At 39.5% G+C, this 8,687-nt stretch overlaps 2 non-coding genes across 2 annotated transcripts; both read right to left on the reverse strand.

Annotated features, from left to right (window-relative positions):
* Positions 1 to 291: 291 nt before the first annotated feature.
* trnak-uuu (transfer RNA lysine (anticodon UUU)) lies at positions 292 to 364 on the reverse strand. Its single transcript has one exon. It is a non-coding gene; the product is annotated as a tRNA-Lys (tRNA).
* Positions 365 to 1,455: 1,091 nt separating this feature from the next.
* trnaa-ugc (transfer RNA alanine (anticodon UGC)) lies at positions 1,456 to 1,527 on the reverse strand. Its single transcript has one exon. It is a non-coding gene; the product is annotated as a tRNA-Ala (tRNA).
* Between the last annotated feature and the right edge of the window lie 7,160 nt (positions 1,528 to 8,687).

Raw genomic sequence — 8,687 nt, forward strand, 5'->3', positions numbered from 1 at the left:
GTGATGTTCTGCAGAGTTGCAGTGTGCCTTTCCTCTTGTCGTATTCAAGAGTACTCACTGTGTGAGCTCCTCACTGCGTGTTCTGTACTCTACTGTGATTTAATTTAGATGATTACGTGGAATAGAGTGACAAGATCTACTTGAACATTTTCGGTTTGTGAAATGAAACACTAAATACACTACTGTAAATACAAGTAATGGACATTTAAAATAACCACAGTACAGCTAGAACAGTGAAAGATAAAAGACTATTTAGAATGACATTCACAATAGATTTAAGAACAACACATCCGCCCGAACAGGGACTTGAACCCTGGGCCCTCAGATTAAAAGTCTGATGGTCTACCGACTGAGCTATCCGGGCTCTGAAAGAAAATCGACACTGTCGGGATCCTCGCAAGTCACGTGTCTCTTGTTCCGAAGAGCAGTCATACCTGACCCGTCTGGAATGACCACTGACAGACTTTATCATGAAGCGACGGCATCACTCCCAGTAGAATGAGTGAGAAATACAGCATGACATGGGTAGTTAAGGGGCTCCCACAATCCATCTTTCCTCACATTACTGATTTTTTTCAATAGCATTTGGACCTTTTTTCACATTCAGATTTTTTTCTCATTTAATAAAATCTTTTAATCAACAACATTAAAAAGAAAACAAATGGAACATTTTTTGGAACAATAATTAAAAAAAAAATCTTTCAATGCCTTGGTTGTATACGTGTGCACACCCTTTATAAAGGGAGTTGCAACAGTGCTGAAATGTAAAGAGCATTTCTGTAGAGAAAACAGCATTTTTTCTGCCTTGATGTTAAGCTTAGGGAGCCTGTCTTTTAGAAATTCTATTTCTTCACACCCTGCACAGCCTCCCGACAGACTAACGAATATTTTTGGGAGAAATTGGCTCACACACCGGAAGACACTAACGTTTATATACGTTAGAGTATGTGAATAACAGTTTAACCGAAAAAGTTTGTAATTGTGATTTTGTTAAAATTTAATAAATCGTCTATCATCAGTAAGTAATTATTAAGAAATTGTTTTATTTCATAAACTATAAGACAATTTAGAGAGTTTATAGGTCATAAACGTCGCTTATGTTCTTTTAACTCTAGCGTTCAGGATCCAAACCCAGGTGCGGACGGTTGTGTTTCTTGAATCTCTTGTAATCATCAAAAGTCGATGTGTAGTCCTTCAGTACTTTCTCGAGTTGTGCCATGGATATTTTATACGATCAATACTTGTCATGCTCTTTTGCATTTTCCTTAACTAAATTAGTTCAAATAATTTAGGATTTAACAGAACTAAATGAGGTACATTTAAAACAGCAGCGCAACTCTGCAGCACGTCGAGTGTGCCTGCATTTAATTGTGTAAACCTGGCTCTCTCTGAACACGAGCAAAGAGTTCTCACTCAACAGAAGATTGCGATGTGAGTACTGTAATATAAAGCACCTGGTGATGCCAGGGATTGAACCCGGGACCTCATACATGCAAAGCATGCACTCTATCACTGAGCTACATCCCCGATGAAAAAGTTTATGGAACAGACTTAGAGATGTGCAAATGCTCACTGATCACACCACTCACGAAGAATGCCTGCAGTTTCCCACTTTCGCGTTTCTTCTACTACAGAGTAAATTCATAGGAATGAAAAAATAAGGAAGGAAAAATAATCGCATCGAAGCTTCAAGAGGCTGGGCACAAATTAATCTGTTATTTTTGCATCCAGTTACATGGGCGACGGTGGTTGATTCCCAGACGGGGGAGTGCTTTTTTTTCTACCTCCTTACTCGACTGTCCTTCAATTCTATTTTATTTGAAACCTATTTGCATCTTTTAAGTGCTCTTGATTAAACTATGCATAGAAAAACAGCAGTACTGATGATTTAACGTAAAAGGGTGAAACAACGCCCCAACCACAGGAATGGTAACAGGAAGGATCGTGTTCTTATTTAATATGTCCTTTTGAGATGTCTTGTCAATGCACACAGGCGGTAGAGCTGAATAATTTACTTTTAGTTCTTTCTATACCAGGAAGAAAGGAGCAGACTTTAACTTTAAGAGGCAAAAATGACACCTTGTCAAAGCTAATATTTATTAAAATGACATTACAACAAAAGAGTGGAGCCTTGAGTGAATAAAGCCTTGAGTGGAGCCTTGAACTTTCATTGGATGTCTGTGTCTCCATAACTTTGTAGGTGAGAGAGAGGATTGTGATAATTTGCAGGTGCTTCTCGGGAGTGCGTTGGTGGTACAGGCGCCTTCCAAATAATTGAGTCAGTTTTTTAATCCCAGCCAGTGCAAACCCAAATCTTTTCAAGATAATCTGTGGTCCGCTAACACATCTTTTGAAACACTACAACAGGTAACACCCCGTGTGAAACATCATGAGCATCTATTAAACCTCTCTACCTACCCGTTCCTCACAGAGACATGACGAGGGTCTAAAGGGACATTTTGAGCCGTAGAAACATTTTAGCATTCCGTACTTTCCTGTGCAGTCAGGCCAGTTCCACTTTAACTGCGCCCGACAACGGAGGTCGTTTTGAAAACTACGAGAGTAAAGGAAGAGTAAAGGATTGGAAGCTAAGGAGTTTCAGGTCTGTGTTTTTATTATAGGTTCTCAAATCTGAATACCTTTTCAAGAAGTATTTCAGAATCCCAGTCAAATCCAGTACGAATGCTGCATAGATCTGCATTGTACAATTAGTATACTGTTTGTCCGTTGAATCAAACACGCCTTATGAAGCATTTCTAAAACAGGAGAGATTGTTAGGGAATGCGTCTTCCTGTAAAAATAAAATGACTTCAAGGGCACTATAAGCAGAGGTGCTCTACAGAAGAACTATAGCCAGAGATGCCAAAGAGGTCGAGATTTCACCACGTGAGAGAAAGCATCTCAGAAAACGAAGTTGCGGTCATTTCCACGCCTCATAAAACCACTAGGTCAAACAACAAGAGCTGAAGAGCCGCTGTTGAGAGTAACACGGCCGAGCGCTCTAAGGAGCTGGCTTAAACCTCCAGCCTCTTCAGGAGCATCTGTTGGAGTCACACTGCTACAGTGTATCGCCTTGTTAAGTATCCCTTTTATTGTTGTTGCTACCTCCAGGCGATGTAAACCAGATTCAGAAAAAAAATAATTTGAACAACATTATTCCCACGTTTTTTCGAAGGTGCGGTGGCCAAGTGGTAAGGCGTCAGTCTCGTAAATCGACGATCGTTTTATCAAACCCCACCCGTGCCTATTTCGAAGTCTTCAAAAAAACTTGCAATGTAGGAGTCTCAATAGTAAGAGAACATAACTATCGCCAGTGATTAGTATCCGTGCATATCCTGCCTTGTTTTTTAGTCGACAAAGCTTGTCTCTCTTCACACCCATCTTCTGAATGATCGCCTCAGCATTGGGAAGGAACGTGCGCTTGGTACAGCCCCTGACTCCATGGTCTGATCACAAACAGATCTGGTGAGCTGTCAGTCCAGGTTGGAAGTAACGTTCGAAAGCACTAAAAATCTGACTTAGGAACGAGAAGACCGTGTTTTTTTAAACGAGTAAACGATAAAATAATATACTGCCTGCAAGACTATGTCAAGTTCAAGTTCAAGTTTATTGTCATTATACTCATACATAGGTATAAGGTATAACGAAATGCTATTTAGCTAGCTCTCGGACATAAGTAGTACAAAGAAAAAAAACACAACAACAATACAATTGTATAACAAAAGAAAGACAGAGACAACAGCCGATGTGCAAAAAACAACAACAGGCAGTGTGCAAAACAACAAAAAGGTAACAGGTTATGTGCAAAAACATGCATCAAAAGAATGAAATAAAGGGATAGAAATGATGGGGAGTGAGCTTTTGACATGTATGGTAGAGGTAAATGTTCAATGTGTGTTTGGGTTTTTGGTAAGAAAGAAGCAATCAGCACACATTTTTTTCAGGATAGTCGAGCAGTTTAAAACAGCAAATTCACAACTTCGTGTCTTTTAAGCTTTGTGTTTCACTCTCCAAATAGACGCACGGGTTCAAATCCCACTCCCGACAATCAGGCGTTTTACCCTGTCTTTTTTACCTGCCTTTACACTGTTTCAGTCTTGTTGTGCTCGCTGACAATCACAGTACGAGGAAAACGGAGAAACTGCTTAGCAAAAACATAACGGACAGAAAAAAGCTTCGTAAACACGTGAATGTGATTAGCAGCAGTAAGGTATGCATTCAAATGTTTAAGGCAGATTTATAAAAGCAGCAGAAGAAAGGTGCAGCCTTTGTGAGAATTCGCGGGTTTTTATGCTGCTTGGACTTCTTTCAAGCCTATGAATTGACCCCCGTTTTATTTTCATTTTCAAACTTCAGAACCGAATAACAAAAAGGTTTCATGTGTGACAGCATTCCGTTGCAAATACCGTTTCCACGATGTATTCAGCGACGGGAATGAAATGTTTTAGTGCTGGCTCAAATGCGAGGAATTTCAGAAAAACCTGGAAAAGCAACGCCTGCAGTAAATGACAAATCTAAAGCGTGTAGTCAGCATGAACAGAACAACGCAATGCTCTGTAAAAACGATCTGAAGCCGCAATTACTCTTTTATCTCGGGCAGTTCATTCCGATACGATGTTTCCGCAGAATAAATGAAATGCCGAACTCCAAACATGTTGTTGTCATTATTGTTACTCCTGCTGCTGTAGTTTTAAGCTTTAATCAGTGGGTATGTAATGTTGTAAAGGGGCTGGACTGCTTTGTTCAGTCCAAATTCCACTATGTGAATTTATGCTTTTTTAATATAAGCATTAACAATACAATGCGTGCTCAAAAACCGTTACTTATTAGTTTAAGAAGCGGCAGTGTTTTGACAAACTGTGGTATTCGAACAGTAAATGCTGAAGTGTTTAATACTTGCTTGTGAGCAGATCTCCCTCGATTTAGACAAACTCTTGTTCGGCCGATGATTTCAGATCAAAATCTGAATCAAGTGGAAAGAAAGCTGAATTACGCTGGGTACTGGGTATCACTGTTACGCCATCAGGTCATGCTAGGAGGATTGGGGGGATGAAATTGACACAGAGGGACCCAATGTGGGGGCTGAACCCACAGTTCTGAGATTAAGAGATTCTTGCTCTATGGACTGCGCCTATATAACTCTTGTGCTCCAGCAGTAATGTTTCTGGGTGTGGATGAACATGACATAATAGACTGACAGCAGGAACACGTGGCCCACAGGCAGTGACAGTATCGCTATATTTGGTTGCAGTATATTGTGTTGAGAGCAGCAATAACTTTCCTGCAGAGATGGGAGTGCCTTTAATAAAGCTCTTTCAATCAGACAGAATAACAGGAACTGACCTAAAGTTTCGGCTGTGGATCCATCTCCACATGGGGGAAAGAGACAGTAAAATAGCGATGAAGAAACAGAAAGATTTGTGCTCGCTGCAAAGTAGGAAAGAGGTGGTCAGACACATAAAACAGCTTGGTGATAATTTGCAGCGACAGTTTTATGTTATTTAGTACACGGATTTCTCTTCATGTTCCTTAAGATGTGTAATTTGTATGTTGGTTGTATGAGAACAGTTTCTTCTCAAGTCCTGTCAATTGACAGTGGAGAGCTAGCTGGTGCACATCTTCAAGAAGACTCTCTTTAAGGCAATTACAATTTTCTCGAACAAATCTGTGTCATATATTTTTTAAATAGTTTAGCTAATGAGCAACGAGAGTATAAATGAATTCTCCCAACCTCCATTCGAAGATAAAACTCCATGTGCGAGTCTAAATTTCCTTGAAGCTACTGATGTTCGTCATTATTGGACATTCCCGGTGATATTGACTAAGGAGCTCAATTTTGACGTGTCGTAGTTCAACATGTGCAAAACACTCGTATCCCCTGCAAATATCGGCAAGGTCAGTGATATTCTCAACAATTTGTGCCATTGCAATTCGTGCAATTCGTGCCATACTTTTTCGAAATGTATTCTGACATGCCAGGATCAGAGAGTCATATTTAAAAAATCTGGTGCATTAAAATTTCTTGTACTTCAGGATTTTGATAGTCTGTTACATTGTCTTTCACACGGCGGTGTCAGAACTGTGAGACATTTTCATAATCGGGGGGAAGGCTGTAGCAATAAGCAGAAAGTGCAATCACCTTTTCCCAGTGTAAGTCCGTGTTGTGGTGAGTTTTTAAAATTGGTTTGCGATTTTCTGAAATATATTCCATACAAAAATATAATTTGGACAGTCGCTATTTGGATATTCCCTTTCAGTGAAGATGTCTACAGTATTCCAGCCGGATTAGTACTGATTGAAGAGAGCCATCTACAGGCGAAAGGTGACATAACATCACAGCAGCACCATTTAAGGTGGAACGAAAAACACGCATAAGAAGCTGGTGAATAAGAAGCTACTGTAACTTCAGCCTCGTAGCAGACCCTGGGAGGCACGCTCAAAATAATCATCTTTCCCAGTACTTCAGAGTCATATTTAGATCGCTTTACTGCAATTTTATTTGATTGATGGGAGATGTGAAGCCATCGAGCCTGTACTGCGCTTTCACATTGAAATTGAAGCCATTTCTCCTGCTTTCTCTCAGTGTCCGGGCTGCAATTGCGTGTAAAGGAGGCGACTTTAAAATGAAACGTGTAATCACCTTACAGAGGGTCTTCACGACGGGGTGCGTCAGCTAGTTCTCCATTATTGTCAGTTTACTGGACTTCTGAAGAAACCTATCTACAACGAAGATACAAACTGCACAGTTTAAGGCACATGAAGAGAAATCTGTTTGCTGATTGACTCAAAAAATGTCGATACAAATAATCTGCCAGGCTGATTTACTTGTCCGACCACCTCCCTCCGTCCCCCTTTGCTGTTAGCACAATTCTTTCAGTTTCTTTTCTTGTATTTTCCTTGCTATTTCAGTGTTCCCCATGTATAGATGGATCCACAACCGAAACCGTTTTCACCCTGTTCCTACGCACCTTGCACAGTTCCAGTGGCGCAATCGGTCAGCGTGCGGTACTTATACAGTAGTGCACAGCGGAGTCATGCCGAGGTTGTGAGTTCAAGCCTCACCTAGTGTCTTTAGCTACTGAAAGCAACTGTTAAGTTTAGATACTATCAGGTATCTGATGAAGATAAATTAACATCAAACGAAGAAGTAAAGGTTTACTTCGAGTCACAATCAAATAAGGCTCCGCAGCTGAAACATTGTGTTTCCTTCTCTTTTCAGCATGGAATAAACCTTGACTTTTTCCTTTGAAGCCCATGCATGCTGACGCAGCTCCCTACTTAAATTACCATCAGCTGTGTATCTCCAGCTGACCTGTACACAAATATATGAGAGAGGTCTACTGAGACGAGAGGAGCACTGAAGACTTGAAAAAGCTCTCGCATTAGACTCTGTGTTTTTGTTGTTCCCCAGATTTGTTTTTAATGTTCTTTTTCTTTTGAAATTGTTGCGTTTGTTTGTTTTTTTTTTCGTAGTTGTTAGACAACTACCGGGATTTACCTAGGTTCCTGGAAGACTTCTTGTTTTGTGTTTGTTGTATTTTCGGGTTACAACAATTGTTTTTTTCTATTGATAGGACCCCACGCATTACTATGGGAGTAGTTAACATTAGTTCTTACATTGTACAGTACCTGAAATTACCACATAAACTACTACTCTGTTTCCTTTTTTTTGACAGGCACAAGTGAAGTTTGTTTTTCCTTGCTGCTGATTGGTAGCTACAATGGGTCAATTGCAATAAACTTATATTCAATAAACTCCGCTGAAATTTGTCAGCAACTCTGTACTAAACCTGTTCTCAATTGCAACAAACCTAAAATAACAGCTGCTGCCCGTTAGATGTTACTGCATTAGGAGTCTAGCTTAAACCACCTCTTCATAGGTTTTAAGCTACTCAGTAGCGGACTAAGCAGAACAATCGATCACATTAGAACTGTCTTGAATGTAATGGAAATAATGTACTCATTAAGTAACAAGCTTATGCACCACTTGCTTGAAAATTATTATTATATTTAACTAAAATTGCTTTCCAGACACCACAAATATTCACAATGAATGTTATCATTACACGTATTTACTAATAAAAGTGTTATTTATTAATAATTATGTATATGTTCCATGTATATTTTTATTAGTAGCTGTATTACAAGTAATGCATATACAGTCTTTATTATAGTTAGTTTTCAGTTATCCTGGGGAGGGAAGAGAATGGAAATTAAGGAAATAAAAATTTAAAGGGCTTTTAAGTCTTCAATGTGTTCTGTCATAGCTGTGTGTTGTCACATCTGGGTGTTAGTTTAGTATATTTGTTGTATTATTTATTGTGATTTAACACTACACTTGTGTTTCTCAGGAGAAAGCAGTAAGATTTTGTTTTATTTGAGGGTACAGAAAATTGTATTGTACGCCCAAATGTAAGGTTACGTTAAGAAAACATTATTGTTACCTTTTGCAACGTTATTTATTTAAGACGGTTCTTCAGAATAGTGTCCCTTACGTATCTGTGACTGTGGTCCAACAATAACGGTGCTGAAATAGCCGGAATGTGTGGGAAGAAGATGGAGATGGAACAGGAGGCTTATTCAGTCGATAGAAAGGTTGTATAGGACTGAACACACTACGGTTATGGTATTGGGTTTAAGAGCATTACGATCCTACAGTCTCCTGATCCGTAATCAGATGCGTTATC

Source organism: Lepisosteus platostomus, chromosome 5 (assembly GCF_059453375.1).
Source record: "Lepisosteus platostomus isolate fLepPlt1 chromosome 5, fLepPlt1.hap1, whole genome shotgun sequence".
NCBI lineage: Eukaryota > Metazoa > Chordata > Actinopteri > Semionotiformes > Lepisosteidae > Lepisosteus > Lepisosteus platostomus.